A 19436-nucleotide genomic window follows, 5' to 3' on the forward strand; every position below is an offset into this window, starting at 1 on the left:
GGCGTCGTGACTCACATTTGTGAATAAACCAGCGGACTATAGTTCCAGTCGCACGTAACGTAGAACGACCTATCTGTAAAAAAATTTCTGCAACACGAGTAATTCCCAAGAGGTCACCCATCCTACTACTACTCTCACCCAAGCACAAATAACTGCAGAGTTCTAATGGGATCCGGTGCATTAGTGCTGGTATGATCGCATCTGTTTCATTCCGCGCTGCAAATACATATACACCTTCTCCTTCCCTCCATCCACCCGTCATTTGTTTTCTTGTGCGTGCACACTGCACCTTTTCTTCTCGTTCTAATATCAAGTAAATTGTCTCGGCACTATGACTCATATTTGTGAATAAACTAGCGAACCATAGTTTCTGTCGCACGTAACGTCGAACGACCCATCTGCAAAAAAATTAGTGCAACACGAGAACTTCCCACGAGGTCACCCATCCTAGTACTACTCTCACCCAAACACACTTAACTGCGGAGTTCTGATGGGATCCGGTGCATTAAAGCTTGTATGATCGCACCTGTTTCATTCCGCACTACAAATATATACACTCATGCTCCTTCCTCCCCCCCTGTCATTTGTTTCCTTGTGTGTGCACACTGCACCTCTCCTTCTCGTTCTAATATCAAGTAAAATGCCTTGGTGTCGTGACTCACATTTGGGAATAAACCAACGGACCATAGTTCTAGTCGCGCGTAACGTCGAACGACCCTTCTGCAAAAAAATTGGTGCAACACGATGACTTCCCAGGAGGTCACTGATCCTAGTACTACTCTTGCCCAAGCATAGTTAACTACGGAGTTCTGATGGGATCCGGTGCATTAGTGCTACTAAGATCCCATTTGTTTCATTCTGTGCTGCAAATATATACACTCCTTCTCATTCCTTCTTCTCTCTCGTCATTTGTTTCCTTGTGCGTGCACACTGCATCTCTTTTTCTCGTTCTAATATATATTAAAATGCCCCGGCGCCGTGACTAAGATTTGCGTATAAACTAGCGTACCATAGTTTCAGTCACGTGCAATGTCGAACGAACCATTTAAATAAAAATTGGTGCAACGCGAGAACTTCCCATGAGGTCACCAATCCGAGTACTACTCTCGCCCAAGCACACTTAACTGCGGAGTTCTGATGGAATCCGGTTCATTAGTGCTGTTATGATCGCACATGTTTTATTTCGCGCTACAAATACATACACTCCTACTCCTTCCCTCCCCCCCCCATTGTCATTTGTTTCCTTGTACATGCACACTGCACCTCTCCTTCTCTTTCTAATATCAAGTAAAATGCCTCGATGCCATGACTCACATTTTTGAATAAACCAGTGGACCATAGTTCCAGTCGCGCGTAATTTCAAACGACCCATCTACAAAAAAATTGGTGCAACACGAGGACTTCCCAGGAGGTCACTGATCCTAGTACTACTCTTGCCCAAGCATACTTAACTACGGAGTTCTGATGGGATCCAGTGAATTAGTGCTGGTATGATCGGACCTGTTTCATTCTTTGCTGCAAATACATAAACTCCTTCTCCTTCCCTCTTCTCTCCCGTCATTTGTTTCCATGTGCATGCACACTGCATCTCTTCTTCTCGTTCTAATATATATTAAAATGCCCCAGTGCCGTGACTAACATTTGCGTATAAATTAGCAGATCATAGTTCTAGTCGCGTGTAACGTCAAACAAACCATCTGAAAAAAATTGGTGCAACACGAGAACTTCCAATGAGGTCACCAATCCAAGTACTACTCTCTCCCATGCACACTTAACTGTGGAGTTCTGATGGGATCCGGTGCATTAGTGCTGGTATGATTGCACATGTTTTATTTCGCGTTGCGAATGCAGACACTCCTCCTTCCCTCCGCCCTCCCGTCATTTTATTCCTTGTGCGTGCACACTGCACCTCTCATTCTCCTTCTAATATCAAGTAAAATGCTTTGCCGCTGTGACTCACATTTGCGAATAAACCAGCGAACAATAGTTCTAGTAATGCGGAACGTCGAATGACCCATCTGCAAAAGAATTGGTGCAACACGAGGACTTCCCAGGAGGTCACCCATCAAAGTACTACTCTCGTCCAAGCAAACTTAACTGCGAGTTCTGATGGGATCCGGTGCATTAGGTCTGATAAGATCCCACTTGTTTCATTTCGTGTTGTAAATATATGCACTCCTCCTTCCCTCCACTCTCCCGTTATTTATTTCCTTGTGCGTGCGCACTGCACCTCTCCTTCTCCTTATAATATCAAGCAAAATTCCTCGGTGCTATGACTCACATTTGCGAATAAACCAGCGGACCATAGTTCAAGTCGCGCGTAACATCGAACGCCCATTCTGAAAAAAATAGGTGCAACACGAGGACTTCCCAGGAGGTCACCACTTCTAGAACTACACTCGTCCAAGCACATTTAACTGCGGAGTTCTGATGGGATCCGATGAATTAGTGATTGTATAATGGAACCTGTTTTATTCCGTGCTGTAAATACATGCACTCCTTCTCCTTCCCTCCCCCCTCCCATCATTTGTTTCCTTATGTGTGCACACTACACCTTTCCATCTCATTCTAATATCATGTAAAATGCCCCGGCGCTGTGACTTACATTTGCGAAAAAACTAGTGGACCATAGTTCTAGTCGCGCGTAACGTCGAATGACCCATCTGCAAAAAAATAGTTGCAACACGAGGACTTCCGAGGAGGTCACCCATCCTAGCCCTACTCTCGCCCAAACATACTTAACTGCGGAGCTCTGATGGGATCCGGTGCATTGGTGCTGCTATGATCGCAAATCTTTCATTACGCACAGTAAATACACACACTCCTTCTCCTTCCCTCCCCCCTCCCATCATTTGTTTCCTTGTGCATACACATCGCACCTCTCATTCTCCTTCTAATATCAAGTAAAATGACCCGGCGCCGTGACTCACATTTGCGAATAAACCAGCGGACCATAATTCCAGTCGCACGTAACGTCGAACGAACCATATGCAAAAAAATGGGTACAACACGAGTACTTCTAAGGAGCTAACCCATCTTAGTACTACTTTCACCCAAGCACATTGAACTGCGGAGTTCTGATGGGATCTGGTGAATTAGTGATGATATAATGGCACTTGTTTCATTCCGCGCTGCAAATACATACACTCCTGCTCCTTCCCTCCCCCCCATCGTCATTTGTTTCCTTGTGCGTGCACACTGCACCTCTCCTTCTCGTTCTAATATCAAGTAAAATGTCCCGGCGTCGTGACTCACATTTGCGAATAAACCAGTGGACCATAGTTCTAGTCGCGCGTAATATCGAATGACCCATCTGATAAAAAATAGTTGCAACACGAGGACTTCCCAAGAGGTCACCACATCTAGTACTACTCTAGCCCAAGCATACTTAACTGCGGAGTTCTGATGGGATTCGGTGAATTAGTGATGGTATAATGGCACATGTTTCATTCTGCGATGTGAATACATACACTCATTCACCTTGCCTCCCCCGTCCCATCATTTGTTTTCTTGTGCATTCACACTTCATCTTTCCTTCTCGTTCTAATATCAAGTAAAATGCCCCGGCGCCGTGACTCGCATTTGCGAATAAAACAACATACCATATTTTCAGTCGTCTGTAACGTCGAACAACCCATCTTCAAAAAATTAGTTTCAACACGAGGACTTCCCAAGAGGTCACCCATCCTAGTAATACTCTCGCCCAAGCATACTTAACTACGGAGTTCTGATGGGATCTGATGCATTAGTGCTGCTATGATCGCACATCTTTCATTCCGCGCTACGAATACATACACTCCTTCTCCTTCCCTCCCCCTTCCCGTCATTTGTTTCCTTGTGCGTGCAAACTGCACCTCTCATTCTTCTTCTAATATCAAGTAAAATGCCCCGGTGTCGTGACTCACATTTGCAAATAAACCAGCGGACTATGGTTCCGGTCGCGCGTAATGTCGAGCGACTCATCTGTAAAAAAATGGGTGCAACACGAGTACTTCCGAGGAGGTCACTCGTTTTAGCACTAGTCTCGCCCAAGAAAACTTAAATACGGACTTCTGATGGGATTCGGTGCATTTGTGCTGGTATGATCACACCTGTTTCATTCCGCGCTGCAAATAAATACACTCCTTCTCATTCCCTCCCCCCTCCCGTCATTTGTTTCCTTTAGTGTGCACATTGCACCTCTCATTCTCGTTTTAATATCAAGTAAAATGCATCGGCGCCGTGACTCACATTTGCGAATAAACCAGCAGATCATAGTTCGAGTCGCGCGTAACATCAAAAGACACATCTGTAAAAAAATGGGTACAACACGAGTACTTCCCAGGAGGTCACTTATCCTAGTAGAACTCTCACCCAAGCACACTTAACTGCAGAGTTCAGAAGGGATCCGGTGCATTAATGCTGGTATGATCGCACCTGTTTTATTCTGTGCTGCAAATACATACACTCCTTCGGCTTCCCTCCTCCCTCCCGTCATTTGTTTCCTTGTACGTGCACAGTGCACCCCTCCTTCTAGTTCTAATATCAATTAAAATTCCCTAGTGTCGTCGCTCACATTTGCGAATAAAGTAGCGGACCATAGTTCTAGTCGTGCGTAACGTCGAACGACCCATCTGCAAAAAAATGGGTACAACACGAGGGCTTCCCAAGAAGTCACCCATCTTAGTATGACTCTCGCCCAAGAACACTTAACTGTGGAGTTCTGATGGGATTCAGTGCATTAGTGCTGGTATGATCGTACCTATTTGCTTATGCATTGCAAATACATGCACTCCTTCTCCTTCCCTCCCCCCTTCCCGTAATTTGTTTCCTTGTACGTGCACACTGCACCTCTCTTTCTCGTTTTAATATCAAGTAAAATGTCCCGAGACCGTTACTCACATTTGCGAATAAACCTGTGGACTATAGTTCTAGTAACGCGTAACGTTGAAGGACCCATCTGCAAGAAAATGGGTGCAACACGAGTACTTCCTAGGAAGTAACCCATCTTAGTACAACTCTCGCTCAAGCACACTTAAATGCATAGTTCTGATGGGGTCCAGTGCATTAGTGCTGGTATGATCGCAGCTGTTTTATTCCACGCTGCAAATACATACACTCCTTCTCCTTCCCTCCCCCCTCCCGTCATATGTTTCCTTGTTCGTGCACACTGTACCTCTACTTATCGTTCTAATATCAAGTAAAATGCCCTAGTGCCGTGACTCGCATATGTGAATAAACCAGCGGACCATAGTTCTAGTTGTGCGTAACGTCGAATGACCCATCTGCAAAAAATATGTGCAACACAAGGACTTCCCAAGAGTTCACCCATCCTAGTACTACCCTCGCCCAAGCACACTTAACTGCGGAGTTATGATGGGATCAGGTGCATTAGTGATGGTATGATCACACCTGTTTCATTTCGTGCTGTAAATAAATACACTCATTCTCCTTCCCTCCCCCCTCCCGTCATTTGTTTCCTTGTGTGTGTACACTGTACCTCTCCTTCTCATTCTAATATCAAGTAAATTGCCCAGGCGCCGTGACTCACATTTGCGAATAAACTAGCTGACCATAGTTCCCATCCTGCATAACGTCGAACGCTCCATTTGAAAAAAATAAGTACAACATAAGGACTTCCTAGGAGGTCATAAATTCTAGTACTACACTCGCCCAAGCACATTTAACTGCAGAGTTGTGATGGGATTTGGTTCATTAATGATGGTACAAATGCACTTGTTTCATTCCGCGCTGCAAATACATACACTCCTTCTCTTTCCCTCCCCCCTCCCGTCATATTTTTCTTTGTGCTTGAACACTGCACCTCTCCTTCTCGTTCTAATATCAAGTAAAATGTATCAGTGCCATGACTCACATTTACGAATAAACTAGCGGACCATAGTTCTAGTCGCGCATAACGTCGAATGCCCCATTTGAAAAAAATAAGTGCAACATGAGTACTTCCCGGGAGGTCACCACTCCTAGTACTACACTCACCCAAGCACATTTAACTGTGGAGTTCGGATGGCATTCGATGAATTAGTGATGGTATAATGGCACCTGTTTCATTCTGCACTGCAAATAGATACACTCCTTCTCCTTCCCTCCCCCCTCCCGTCATTTGTTTCCTTGTGCGTGCACACTGCACCTCTCCTTCTCGTTCTAATATCAAATAAAATGCCCCGACACCATGACTCACATTTGCGAATAAACCAGCAGACCATAGTTCCAGTCGCACGTAACGTCAAATGACCCATCTCGACTTATGCCCATATGAACTGATCGCCCACCGCCTCTCGTTTTTAGTTCTTATACTATTTTTGATGCTCGCAATGACACTCTCATCATGTGATGGGCTTCAATTGAATGCTAGAAAAATATTAAGAAAAATGCTCTGGTGCCTTTCATGCACTCGCATCCATCCAGACCGAAGCCATAGCCCAGCCCATCTAATCTCACGAAATCCAATTTAAGGGAAAGAACCTATACAAGCATCCGAACTCGCATTCTAATGCACGTCAGACCCCTCCCAAGGAAGAAGGTAAAGGCAGCAGCTCGGGAAGCTTCTTGCGTGCGTGCTTGGCTTCAACATTCTCGAGTCATTGATAGAGTGGTGGAACTCTGCTTGTTAGGAGTGAGTTTAGTTACGAGCAAGAAAGAGATGCGCGTCCTATTGGAAAGGCCTACGTTAGCGCATACGATTGATTTTATTTGAATGTGGTCACATTCTAAGCGAGGGGCTGTTGACTATTGACAGACTGTAACAAGTAGGTATTATGCTTCTTCCTCATCCACTTGATCGGGGGAATTCGCTTTCGCATCCCCTGAATGAACGTATCAAACCGATCCTTAAGCTAGTTTGGAGTCAGAAATGGCTAAACTGCGTGAAGAGATTCAATCGCAGTCTGCTGCTAAGCTTCCTGAGGCACCAGTGATGCGCCCTCTTACTGAGTCCCCGACTCACGTTTGCAAATGAATCGGCAGACCATCGCTCCGGTCCAGTTGAATGTTTGACGCCCCGTCTGCAAAAAGAAGGGTGCAACACGAGGACTTTCCTAGATGTCACCACTCCTAGTGCTACACTTGCCCAAGCACATTTAACTGTGGAGTTCTGATGGGATATGGTGACTTAGTGATGGTATTATGGCACCTGTTTCATTCTACGCTGCAAATACATACACTCCTTCTCCTTCCCCCCTCCTCCCGTCATTTGTTTCCTTGTGCGTGCACACTGCACCTCTCCTTCTCCTTCTAATATCAAGTAAAATGCCCCGGTGCCGTGACTCACATTTGCGAGTAAACTAGCGGACCATAGTTCCAGCCGCGCGTAATGTCGAATGCCCCGTCTGAAAAAAATAAGTGTAACATAAGGACTTCCTAGGAGGTCACCACTTTTAGTACTACACTCGCCCAAGTACATTTAACTGCAAAGTTGTGATGGGATCCGGTTCATTAGGGATGGTATAATGGCACCTGTTTCATTCCGCGCTGCAAATACATACATTCCTTCTCCTTCCCTCCCCCCTCCCGTCATTTATTTCCTTGTGCGTGCACACTACACCTCTCCTTCTCTTTCTAATATCACATAAAACGCATCAGCACCGTGGCTCACATTTGCGAATAAACCAGCAGATCATAGTTCCAGTTGCGCGTAATATCGAATGGCCTATTTCAAAAAAATAGGTGCAACACGAGGACTTCCCAAGAGGTCACCACTCCTAATACTACACTCGCCCAAGCACATTTAACTTCGGAGTTCAGATGGGATCCGATGAATTAGTGATGGTATAATGGCACCTGTTTCATTCTGCGCTGCAAATACATACACTCCTTCTCCTTCCCTCCCCACTCCCGTCATTTGTTTTCTTGTCCGTGCACACTGCACCTCTCCTTCTCGTTCTAATATCAAGTAAAATACCCCGGCACCGTGACTCACATTTGCGAATAAACTAGTGGACCATAGTTCTAGTCGCACGTACCGTCGAACGACCCAACTCGACTCATGCCCATATGAACGGATCGCCCGCCGCCTCTCGTTTTTTGTTGTTATACTATTTAAGATGCTCGCAATGACACTCTCATCACGTGATGGGCTTTAATTGAATGCTGAAAAAATATTAAGAAAAATGCTCTGGTGCCGTGACTCACGTTTACAAATGAACCGGCGGACCATCGTTTCAGTCCAGTTGAAAGTTTGACACCCCGTCTGCAAAAGAAGGGTGCAACACGAAAACTTCCCTAGAGGTCACCACTCCTAGTGCTACATTCGCCCAAGCACATTTAACTGCAGAGTTCTGATAGGATCCGATGAATTAATGATGTTATTATGGTACCTGTTTCATTCTGCGCTGCAAATATATACACTCCTTCTCCTTCCCCCCCCCTCCCGTCATTTGTTTCCTTGTGCGTGCACACTTCACCTCTCCTTCTCGTTTTAATATCAAGTAAAATGTCACAGCGCCGTGACTCACATTTGCGAATAAACCAGCGGACCATAGTTCCAGCCGCGCGCAACGTCGAACACCTCATCTGAAAAAAATAAGTGCAACATAAGGACTTCCTAGGAGGTCACCACTTCTAGTACTACACTCACCCAAGCACATTTAACTGCAAAGTTGTGATGGGATCCGGTTCATTAGTGATGGTATAATGGCACCTGTTTCATTCCGCGCTGTAAATACATACACTTCTTCTCCTTCCCTCCCCCTACAATCATTTGTTTCCTTGTGCGTGCACACTGCACCTCTCCTTCTCGTTCTAATATCAAGTAAAATGCATCAGCGCTATGACTCACATTTGCGAATAAACCAGCGGACCATAGTTCCAGTCACGCGTAACGTTGAATGCCTCATTTGAAAAAAATAGGCGCAACACGAGGACTTCCCAAGAGGTTACCACTCCAAGTACTACACTCGCCCAAGCACATTTAACTGTGGAGTTCGGATGGGATCCGGTTAATTAGTGATGGTATAATGGCACTTATTTCATTCTGCGCTTCAAATACATACACTCCTTCTCCTTCCCTTCCCCCTCCCGTCATTTATTTCCTTGTGCTGGTATGATCGCACCACACCTCTTTTTCTAGTTCTAATATTAAGCGAAATACCCCAGCACCTCGACTCACGCCCAGATGAATGGATCGCCCACCGTATCTCGTTTTTTATTATTATACTATGTAAGATACTCGTAATGACACTCTTATCATGTGGTGGACTATAAATGAATGCACAAAAAATATTAAGCAAAATTTTCAGGCCCCGCAACTCTTATCACGTGGTGGACTACAAATAAATGTACGTAAAATATTAAGCAAAATGTTTCAACGTCGCTACTCATGCCGGCGGACTGTAACTCCGATCGCGCGTAACGTTTAACGCCCCGTCTGCAAAAAGACGGGTGCAATAAGAGAACTTCCCAGGAGGTCACCCATCCTAGTACAGAGTTCGATGGGATCCGATGTATTAATGCTAGTATGATTGTACCTCTTCCATTTCGCGGTGCAAATACATATAACCCTTCTCCTTCCCTCCCCCCACCCGTCATTTTTTTCGCTGTACGCGCACACCACACCTCTGTTTATAGTTTCACTATCAAGCGAAATGCCCCGACACCTCGACTCATGCTAAAAGAAAGGACCATTTGCCGTAACTCATTTTTCTTTATTCTACTATGTAAGATGCTCGTAATGACACTCTTATCACGTGGTAGACTATAAATGAATGCACAAAAAAATAGTAAGCAAAATTTTCTAGCAACGCGACTCACGCCAGTGAATTGTGGCTCCGATCACATGTATCGTTTAAAGCCCCATTTGCAAAACGACAGTGCAACACGAGGACTTCTCAGGAGGTTACCGATCCTACAACTTCTCTCGCCCAAGCATGTTTAACTTCGTAGTTCGATGGGATCCGGTGCATTAGTGCTGGTATGATCGCACCCCTTCCGTTCTGCATTGCAAATACATATACCCCTTCTCCTTTCTTCCCTTCTCCCGTCATTTTTTTTGCTGTGCACGCACACTGCATCTCTGTTTCTAGTTCTAATATCAAGTAAAATGCCCGAGCGCCTCGACTTATGCCCAGATTAAAGGACCACCCACCACACCTTTTTTTTTTGTTGTTCTACTATGTAAGATGCTCGTAATGACTCTCTTATCACGTGGTGGATTATAAATGAGTGCACAAAAAAAAGTAAGCAAAATACCCCGGAATGGCAACTCACGGCGGTAAGTAAACCAGCAAACTATGGCTCCGGTCGTGCGTAACATTTGATGCGCTGTTTGTAAAAAAACAGGTGCAACACAAGCACTTCCCAGGAGGTCATTCATCCTAGTACTACTCTTGCCCAAATAAGCTTAATTGCAGATTATGATGGGATACGATGCATTAGTGCTAGTATGATCCCACTCGTCTTATTCCTCACATCAAATACATATACCTCTTCTCTTTCCCTTCGCCTTCCCATCATTTGTTTCGCTCTGTGTGGACACCGCACCTCTACTTCTAGTTATAATATCAAGCAAAATGCCTCGTTGCCTCGACTCATGGCCAGATGAACGGACTGCCCACCGCAAATCTTTTTTGCTTGTTCTATTATTTACGATGCTCGTAATGACACTCTTATCACATGGTGGATTATAAATGAATGCACTAAAAATATTAAGAAAAAAACGGGTGCAACACGAGTACTTCAGGATGTTACCCATCCTAGTACTATTCTCACCCAAGCACACTTAAATGTTGAGTTTTGATGGGATCTGATGCATTAGTGCTAGTATGATCGCACCTATTTCATTCCGCGCTGCAAATACATACAATCTTTCTCCTTCCCTCCCCCCTCCCGTCATTTGTTTCCTTGTGCAGGCACACTGCACCTCTATTTCTCATTCTAATATCAAGTAAAATTCCTCGGCACCGTGACTCACATTTGCGAATAAACCAGCGGACCATAGTTTCAGTCGCGCATAACATCGAACGACCCATCTGCAAAAAAATGAGTGCAACACGAGTACTTCCCAAGAGGTCACCCATCCTAGTACTACTCTCACCCAAACACACATAACTGCAGAGTTCTGATGGGATCCGGTGCATTAGTGCTGGTATGATCGCACTTGTTTCATTCCGCGCTGCAAATACATACACTCATTCTCCTTCCCTCCCCCTTCCCGTCATGTGTTTCCTTGTGCGTGCACACTGCACCACTGCTGCTCATTCTAATATCAAGTAAAATACCCCGGTGCCTTAACTCACATTTGCGAATAAACTAGCATAACATAGTTCTAGTCGTGCATAACTTCAAACGCCCCATCCGAAAAAAATAGGTGCAACACGAAGACTTCTCAAGAGGTCACCACTCCTAGTATTACACTCGCCCAAACACATTTAACTGCAGAGTTTTGACGAGATCCGGTGAATTAATGAAGGTATAAGTGCACCTGTTTCATTCTGCGCTGTAAATACATACACTCCTTCTCCTTCCCCCCCTCTTCCCGTCATTTGTTTCCTTGTGCGTGCACACTGCATCTCTCATTCTCCTTCTAATATCAAGAAAAATGCCTCGGCGCCGTGACTCACATTTGGGAATAAACCAGCGGACCATTATTTCAGTCCCGCATAACGTCGAACGACCCATTTGCAAAAAATGGGCGCAACAAGAGGACTTCCCAGGAGGCCACCCATCCTAGTACTACTCTCACACAAGCGCAGTTAACTTCGGAGTTCTGATGGGATCTGGTGCAGTAGTGTTGGTATGATTGCACTTATTTCATTTTGCGCTGCAAATACATACACTCCTCCTTCCCTTCCCTCTCTCGTCATTTATTTCTTTGTGTGTGCACACTGCACCTCTCCTTCTTATTCTAATATCAAGTAAAATGCCTCGACGTCGTGACTCACATTTGCGAATAAACCAACGGGCCATAGTTAAAGTCGCACGTAATGTCGAACACCCCATCTGTAAAAAAATAGATGCAACACAAGTACTTCCCAGAAGGTCACCCATCCTAGTACTACACTCGCTCAAGCACACTTAACTCCAGAGTTTTGATGGGATCTGATGAATTAGTGCTGACATGATCGGACAAATTTCATTTCGTGCAGCAAATACATACACTCCTTCTCTTTCCCTCCCACCTCCCGTCATTTGTTTCTTTGTGCGTGCACACTGCACCTCTGCTTCTCTTTCTAATATCAAGTAAAATCTGGCACCTTGACTCACATTTACAAATAAACAAGTGGACCATAGTTCCAGTGGCGTGTAACGTCGAGCCACCCATCTGCAAAAAAATGGGTGCAACACGAGGACTTCCTAAGAGGTCACCCATCCTAGTACTACTCTCGCCCAAGCACACTTAAATGCGGAGTTCTGATGGGATCCGGTGCATTAGTGCTGGTATGATCGCACCTGTTTCATTCCGCGCTGCAAATACATACGCTCTTTCTCCTTCCCTCCCCCCTTCCGTAATTTGTTTCCTTGTGCGTGCACACTGTACCTCTCCCTCTCATTCTAATATCAACTAAAATACCTCGGCACCGTGACTCACATTTACGAATAAACCAGCAGATCATAATTCCAGTCGTGCGTAACGTTGAACGACCTACCTGTAAAAAAATAGGTGCAACACGAGTACTACCTAGAAAGTCATCCATCCTACTACTACTATCGCCTAAACATACTTAACTGCGGAGTTCAGATGAGATCCGGTGTATTAGTCCTAGTATGATCGCACCTGTTTTATTCTGCGCTGCAAATATATACACTCCTTCGCCTTCCCTCCCCCGTTCCGTCATTTGTTTCCTTTTGCGTGCAAACTGCACCTCCTATTCTCGTTTTAATATTAAGCAAAATTCCCTGGCGCTGTGACTCACATTTGTGAATAATCCAGCGGACCATAGTTCCAGTCGCGTGTAACATCGAAAGACCCATCTATAAAAAAATGGGTGAAACACGAGGACTTCCTAGGAGGTCACCCATCTTAGTACTACTCTCGCCCGAGCACACTTAACTTTGGAGTTCTTATGGGATCTGATGCATTAGTGCTGGTATGATTGCACATGTTTTATTCTCCGCTGCAAATACATACACTCCTTCTCCTTCCCTCCCCCCTCCCATCATTTATTTCCTTCTGCGTGCACACTACACCTCTCCTTCTCGTCCTAATATCAAGTAAAATGCCTCGGCGGTGTGACTCACATTTGCGAATAAACCAGCGGGGCATAGTTCAAGTCGCACATAACGTCAAACGACCCATCTGTAAAAAAATGGGTGCAACAGAAGTACTTCCAAGAGGGTCACCCATTCTAGTACTACTCTCGCCCAAGCACACTTAACTGCGGAGTTCTGATGGAAACCGGTGAATTAGTGCTGGCATGATCAGACCTATTTCATTCAGCGCAGCAAATACATACTCTGCTTCTCCTTCCCTCCCACCTCCCATCATTTGTTTCCTTGTGCGTGCACACTGTACCTCTGCTTCTCTTTCTAAGATCAAGTAAAATACCCCGGTTCCTTGACTCATATTTATGAATAAACCAGCGGACAGTAGTTCCAGTCGCGCGTAACGTCGAGCACCCCATCTGAAAAAAATAGATGCAACCCGAGGACTTTCCAGGAGGTCACCACTCCTAGTACTACACTCGCCCAAGCACATTTAACTGCGTAGTTCTGATGAGATCCGGTGAATTAGTGATTGTATAATTGCACCAATTTCATTCTTCGCTGCAAATACATACACTCCTTCTCCTTTCCTCCCCCCTCCTGTCGTTTGTTTCCTTGTGCATGCACATTGCACCTCTCCTTCTCCTTCTAATATCAAGTAAAATGCCCCAGTGTCGTGACTCACTTTTGCGAATAAACCAGCGGATCATAGTTCCAGTCGCCCGTAACGTCGGGCGACCCATCTGTAAAAAAATTGGTGCAACACGAGTACTTTCGAGGAGGTCACCCATCCTAGTACTACTCTTGCCCATGCACACTTTAATGCGTAGTTCTGATGGGATCCGGTGCATTAGTACTGGTATGATCGCACCTATTTCATTTCGCACTGCAAATACATACACTCCTTCTCCTTCCCTCTCCCCTCCCGTCATTTGTTTCCTTGTGCGTGCACACTGCACTTCTCATTCTCGTTCTAGTATTAAGTAAAATGCCCCGGCATCGTGACTCACATTTGAGAATAAACCAGCGGACCATAGTTACGTGCAACATGCCCATATGAATGGATCGCCCACCGCACCTCATTTTTTGTTGTTATATTATGTAAGGTGCTCGCAATGACATTCTTATCACGTGATTGACTTTAATTGAATGTGCAAAAAATATTAAGCAAAATGCCCCGACGGACCATCACTCTGGTCTCGCGTAACATTTAACGCCCCATCTATAGAAAGAAGGGTGCAATACGAGAACTTCCCAGAAGGTCATGAATCCTAGTACTACTCTCGCCCAAGAACGCTTGACTGCGGAGTTCTGATGGGATCCGGTAAACTGGTGCTGATATGATCGCAATCTTTTTGGTTTGCGCCACAAATACATATACCCCTTCCCCTTCGCTCTCCCTTCCCATCATTTATTTCACTGTGCGCGCAACTCACCTCTGCTTCTAGTTCTAATATCGAGAGAAATGCCCCGGTGCCTCGACTCATGTCTATATGAAACACCCGCCGCACCTCCTTTTTCATTTTTATACTATGTAAATGCTCGCAATGACACTCTCAACACGTGATGGGCTTTAATTGAATGCACAAAAAATATTAAGCAAAATATCCCGGTGTCGTGACTCACATTTGTGAATGAACCGTCGGACCGTCGCTCTGGTCCTGCATAACATTTAATGCCCTGTCTACAAAAAGAAGGGTGTAACACGAGTACTTCCCAAGAGGTCACCCATCCTAGTACTACTCTTTCCCAAGCACGCTTGACTGCGGAGTTCTGATGGGATCCGGTGAACTAGTGCTGGTATGATCGCACCCCTTCTAATTTGCGCCGCAAAGACATATACAACTTCTTTTTCCCTCCCCGTTCCCGTCATTTGTTTCGCTGTGCGCGCAACTCACCTCTACTTCTAGTTCTAATATCAAGTGAAATGCCCTAGCTCCTCGACTGATGCCCATATGAACGGATTGCCTGCCGCACCTTATTTTTTGTTGTTCTACTATTTAAGATGCTCGCAATGACACTCTCATCACGTGATGGGCTTTAATTGAATGCATGAAATATATTAAGCAAAATGCCCCGGCTCCGTGACTCACGTTTGTGAATGAACAGGCAGACCTTCGCTCCAGTCCTGCGTAACATTTAACGCCTCGTCTGCAAAAAAAAGAGTACAACATGAGTGCTTCCCAAGAGGTCACCCATCGTAGAACTACTCTCGCCCAAGCACGCTTAACTGCAGAGTTCTGATGGATCCTGTGAACTAGTGCTGGTATGATCGCAACCCTTCTAATTTGTGCTGTAAAGACATATACCCCCTCTCCTTCCCTGTCCCTTCCCATAATTTATTTTGCTGTGCGCGGAACGCACCTCTGCTTCTAGTTCTAATATCGAGTGAAATGCCCCGGCGCCTCAACTCATGTCTATATGAACGGAACACCGGCCGCACCTCCTATTTTGTTGTTCTACTATGTAAGATGCTCGTAATAATAATCTTATCACGTGGTGGGCTATAATTGAATGCACGAATAATATTAAGCAAAATGCTCCGGCGCTGTGACTCACGTTTGCGATTTAACCGGCGACTGTCGCTCTAGTCCCGCGTAACATTTAACCTCTGATCTGCAAAAAAAAGAGTGCAACATAAGAACTTCCTTGGAGATCACCCATCCTAGTACTACTCTCGCCCAAGCACGATTAACTACGAAGTTTGATGGGATCTGATGCATTAATGCTGGTATTATCGCACCCTTTCCATTCTGCTCGGCAAATACATATACCACTTCTCCTTCTCTCTCCCCTCTCATCATTTATTTTGTTGTGCGCGCACACCGCACCTCTATTTCTAGTTCCAATATCAAGCAAAATGCCAAGCCATCTCGACTCATGCCCAGATGAACAGACTGCCTGCCACAACTCTATTTTCATTCTTCTACTATGTAAGATAATCATAATGACATTCTTATCTCGTGATGGACTTTCAATGAATGCATGAAAAATATTAAGCAAAATGTCCTAATGCCACGACTCACACTGGCGGACTGTCACTCTGGTCACGTGTAACAATTAATGCCCCATCCTTAAAAAGACGGGTGGAACACGAGGACTTCACAGGAGGTCACCCATGCTAATACTGCTTTCACCAGAGCACGCTTAACTACTGAGTTCGACAGGATCCGATGCATTAGTGTTGGTATGATCGCACCCCTTCTACTTCGTGCTGCAAATACATATACCCCTTCTCCTTCCCTCCCCCCTCCCATCATTTTTTTCACTGTGCATGCACACTACACCTCTGTTTCTAGTTTAATATCAAGCGAAATGTTTGGGCACCTCGACTCACGCCTAGATAAATGGACCGCCTGTTGTACCTCATTTTTTATTGTTCTACTATGTAAGATGCTCGTAATGACACTCTTATCATGTGGTGGACTATAAATGAATGCACAAAAAATATTAAATAAAATATTCTGGTGCCACGACTCACACCGACAGACTATGGCTCCTATTGCGCATAACTTTGATACCCCATCTGTAAAAAGACGGCCGCAACACGAGGATTTCTCAAAAGATCACCCATCCTAGTACTACTCTCGCCAAAGCACGCTCAATTATGGAGTTCGATGGGATCTGGTGCATTAGTACTAGTATGATCACACCTATTCTATTTTGCGCTACAAATACATATACCCCTTCTCCCTCCCTCCCCCCCTTTTATTTGTTTGGCTATGCGCGAACACCGCACCTCTGCCTATAGTTCTAATATAGAGCAAAATGCTCTGACGCCTCGACTCATGCCTTGATGAACGGACTACCCCCTGCACCTCGTTTTTCGTTATTCTACTATGTAAGATGCTTGTAATGACACTCTTATCACATGGCGAACTATAAATTAATGCACAAAAAATATTAAGAAAAATGTCTTGGCGTTGCGACTCACTCCGAGGGACCATTGCTTTGATCGTGCATAATGTTTAACGTCCCGTCAGCAAAAAAACGAGTGGAACATAAGAAATTTCCAGGAGGTCACACATCCTAGTACTATTTCCGCCCAAGCACACTTAACTACGAAATTTGATGGGATCCAGTGCGTTAGTGTAGGTATGAAAGCACCCCTTCCATTCCACGCTGCAAGTACATATATCCCTTCTCCTTCCCTCACCCCACCCGTCATTTGTTTCATTGTGCGCACACACCACACCTCTGTTTTTAGTTCTAATATCAAGCGAAATACCCCGGTACCTCGACTCATGCCCAGATGAATGGATCGCCCGCCGTACCTCATTTTTCATTGTTATACTATGTAAGATACTCGTAATGATACTCTTATCACGTGGTGGACTATAAATGAATGCACGAAAAATATTAAGCAAAATATTCAGGCCCCGCGACTCACTCCGGCAGACTGTGGCTCCGATCGCACTTAATGTTTAACACCCCGCCTAAAAAAAAATGGGTTCAACACGAGGACTTTCCAGGAGGTCACCCATCCTAGAACTAATCTCGCCCAAGAATGCATGACTACAGAGTTCTAATGGGATCCTGTGCATTAGTGTTTGTATGATCACAACTGTCCCATTCCCCACTGCAAATAAATCTAGCCCTTCTCCTTCCTTCCCCTCTCCCATCATTTATTTCACTATGCGGCCATACCGCATCTCTACTTCTAGTTGTAATATAGAGCAAAATGCCATGTCGCTTCGACTCACGCCCAGAAGAACGGAGGCCTGCTGCACCTCTTTTTTCGTTGTTCTACTGTGTAAGACTCTCGTAATGAGACTCTTATCACGTGGTGGACTACAAATTAGTACACGTAAAATATTAAGCAAAATGTTTCAACGTCGCTACTCATGCTGGCGGGCTGTGGCTCCGATCGCGCGTAACGTTTGACGCATCGTCTGCAAAAAGATGGGTGCAATAAGAGAACTTCTTAGGAGGTCAACAATCCTAGTACTACTCTCGCCCAAGCACGCTTAACTACGGAGTTCGATGGGATCTGGCGTATTAACGCTAGTATGATTGCACCCGTTCCATTCCACGCTGCAAATACATATACCCCTTTTCCTTCCCTCCCCCTACTCGTCACTTTTTTTGCTGTGTGCGCACACCGCACCTCTGTTTATAGTTCTAATATCAAGCAAAATATCTCGACAACTTGACTCATGCCAGAAGAAAGGACCACCCGCCGTACCTCATTTTTCTTTATTCTACTATGTAAGATTCTCGTAATGACACTCTTATCACGTGGTAGACTATAAATGAATGCACGAAAAAATAGTAAGCAAAATTTCCTGGCAATGCGACTCACGCCAGCGGATTGTGGCTCCGATCACATGCATCGTTTTCTGCCACGTTTGCAAAAAGACAGTTCAACACGAGGACTTCTCAGGAGGTTATCGACCCTAGTACTACTCTCGCCCAAGCATGCTTAATTGCATAGTTCGATGGGATCCGGTGCATTAGTGTTGGTATGACCGCACCCCTTCCATTCCACATTGCAAATACATATACTTCTTCTCCTTTCCTCCCCTCTCCCGTCGTTTTTTTAGCTGTGCGCGCACACTGCATCTCTGTTTCTAGTTCTAATATCAAGCAAAATGCCCCAGCGCCACGACTTATGCCCAGATTAAAGGACCACCCACCACACCTTTTTTTTTCGTTGTTCTACTATGTAAGATGCTCGTAATGACTCTCTTATCACGTGGTGGACTATAAATGAGTGCACACAAAAAATAAGCAAAATGTCCCGGCGCGGCGACTCACACCGACAAATGAACCAGCGGACTATGGCTCTAGTCGTGCGTAACGTTTGATGCCCTGTCCACAAAAAGACGGGTGCAACACAAGCACTTCCTAAGAGGTCACTCATCCTAGTACTACTCTCGCCCAAAAATGCTTAACTGCAGATTATGATGGGATATGATGCATTAGTGCTAGTATGATCCCACCCGTCCTATTCCTCACTTCAAATACATATACCCCTTCTCTTTCCCTCCCCCCTCCCTTCATTTGTTTCGCTCTGTGTGGACACCGCACCTCTAATTCTAGTTGTAATATCAAGCAAAATGCCATGTTGCCTCAACTCACGCCCAGATGAACGGACCGCCCGCCGCACCTCTGTTTTGCTTGTTCTATTATTTACGATGCTCGTAATGACACTCTTATCACGTGGTGAACTATAAATGGATGCACGAAAAATATTAAGAAAAAGACGGGTGCAACACGAGGACTTCCTAAGAGGTCACCTATTCTAGTACTACTCTCACCCAAGTACACTTAACTGCGGAGTTCTAATGGGATTTGGTACA

At 45.1% G+C, this 19436-nt stretch overlaps 20 pseudogenes; all 20 read right to left on the minus strand.

The window, feature by feature from the left end:
* Positions 1-84: 84 nt before the first annotated feature.
* LOC148255411 (5S ribosomal RNA) lies at positions 85-203 on the minus strand (annotated as a pseudogene).
* Positions 204-409: 206 nt separating this feature from the next.
* On the minus strand, positions 410-528 carry LOC148255412 (5S ribosomal RNA; annotated as a pseudogene).
* Positions 529-1056: 528 nt separating this feature from the next.
* On the minus strand, positions 1057-1175 carry LOC148255413 (5S ribosomal RNA; annotated as a pseudogene).
* Positions 1176-1383: 208 nt separating this feature from the next.
* Positions 1384-1502, minus strand: LOC148255414 (5S ribosomal RNA; annotated as a pseudogene).
* A 205-nt stretch (positions 1503-1707) lies between these two features.
* Positions 1708-1826, minus strand: LOC148255415 (5S ribosomal RNA; annotated as a pseudogene).
* Positions 1827-2674: 848 nt separating this feature from the next.
* On the minus strand, positions 2675-2793 carry LOC148255416 (5S ribosomal RNA; annotated as a pseudogene).
* Positions 2794-3649: 856 nt separating this feature from the next.
* On the minus strand, positions 3650-3768 carry LOC148255417 (5S ribosomal RNA; annotated as a pseudogene).
* Positions 3769-4299: 531 nt separating this feature from the next.
* LOC148255418 (5S ribosomal RNA) lies at positions 4300-4418 on the minus strand (annotated as a pseudogene).
* Positions 4419-4624: 206 nt separating this feature from the next.
* On the minus strand, positions 4625-4743 carry LOC148255419 (5S ribosomal RNA; annotated as a pseudogene).
* A 531-nt stretch (positions 4744-5274) lies between these two features.
* Positions 5275-5393, minus strand: LOC148255420 (5S ribosomal RNA; annotated as a pseudogene).
* A 2266-nt stretch (positions 5394-7659) lies between these two features.
* Positions 7660-7778, minus strand: LOC148255421 (5S ribosomal RNA; annotated as a pseudogene).
* Positions 7779-9800: 2022 nt separating this feature from the next.
* Positions 9801-9918, minus strand: LOC148255422 (5S ribosomal RNA; annotated as a pseudogene).
* A 1054-nt stretch (positions 9919-10972) lies between these two features.
* Positions 10973-11091, minus strand: LOC148255423 (5S ribosomal RNA; annotated as a pseudogene).
* Positions 11092-11942: 851 nt separating this feature from the next.
* LOC148255424 (5S ribosomal RNA) lies at positions 11943-12061 on the minus strand (annotated as a pseudogene).
* A 203-nt stretch (positions 12062-12264) lies between these two features.
* On the minus strand, positions 12265-12383 carry LOC148255425 (5S ribosomal RNA; annotated as a pseudogene).
* A 206-nt stretch (positions 12384-12589) lies between these two features.
* On the minus strand, positions 12590-12708 carry LOC148255426 (5S ribosomal RNA; annotated as a pseudogene).
* A 206-nt stretch (positions 12709-12914) lies between these two features.
* Positions 12915-13033, minus strand: LOC148255427 (5S ribosomal RNA; annotated as a pseudogene).
* Positions 13034-13888: 855 nt separating this feature from the next.
* LOC148255428 (5S ribosomal RNA) lies at positions 13889-14007 on the minus strand (annotated as a pseudogene).
* An 822-nt stretch (positions 14008-14829) lies between these two features.
* Positions 14830-14948, minus strand: LOC148255429 (5S ribosomal RNA; annotated as a pseudogene).
* A 3089-nt stretch (positions 14949-18037) lies between these two features.
* Positions 18038-18155, minus strand: LOC148255430 (5S ribosomal RNA; annotated as a pseudogene).
* Between the last annotated feature and the right edge of the window lie 1281 nt (positions 18156-19436).

Source organism: Carica papaya, chromosome 5 (assembly GCF_054855325.1).
Source record: "Carica papaya isolate Zhongbai chromosome 5, ASM5485532v1, whole genome shotgun sequence".
NCBI lineage: Eukaryota > Viridiplantae > Streptophyta > Magnoliopsida > Brassicales > Caricaceae > Carica > Carica papaya.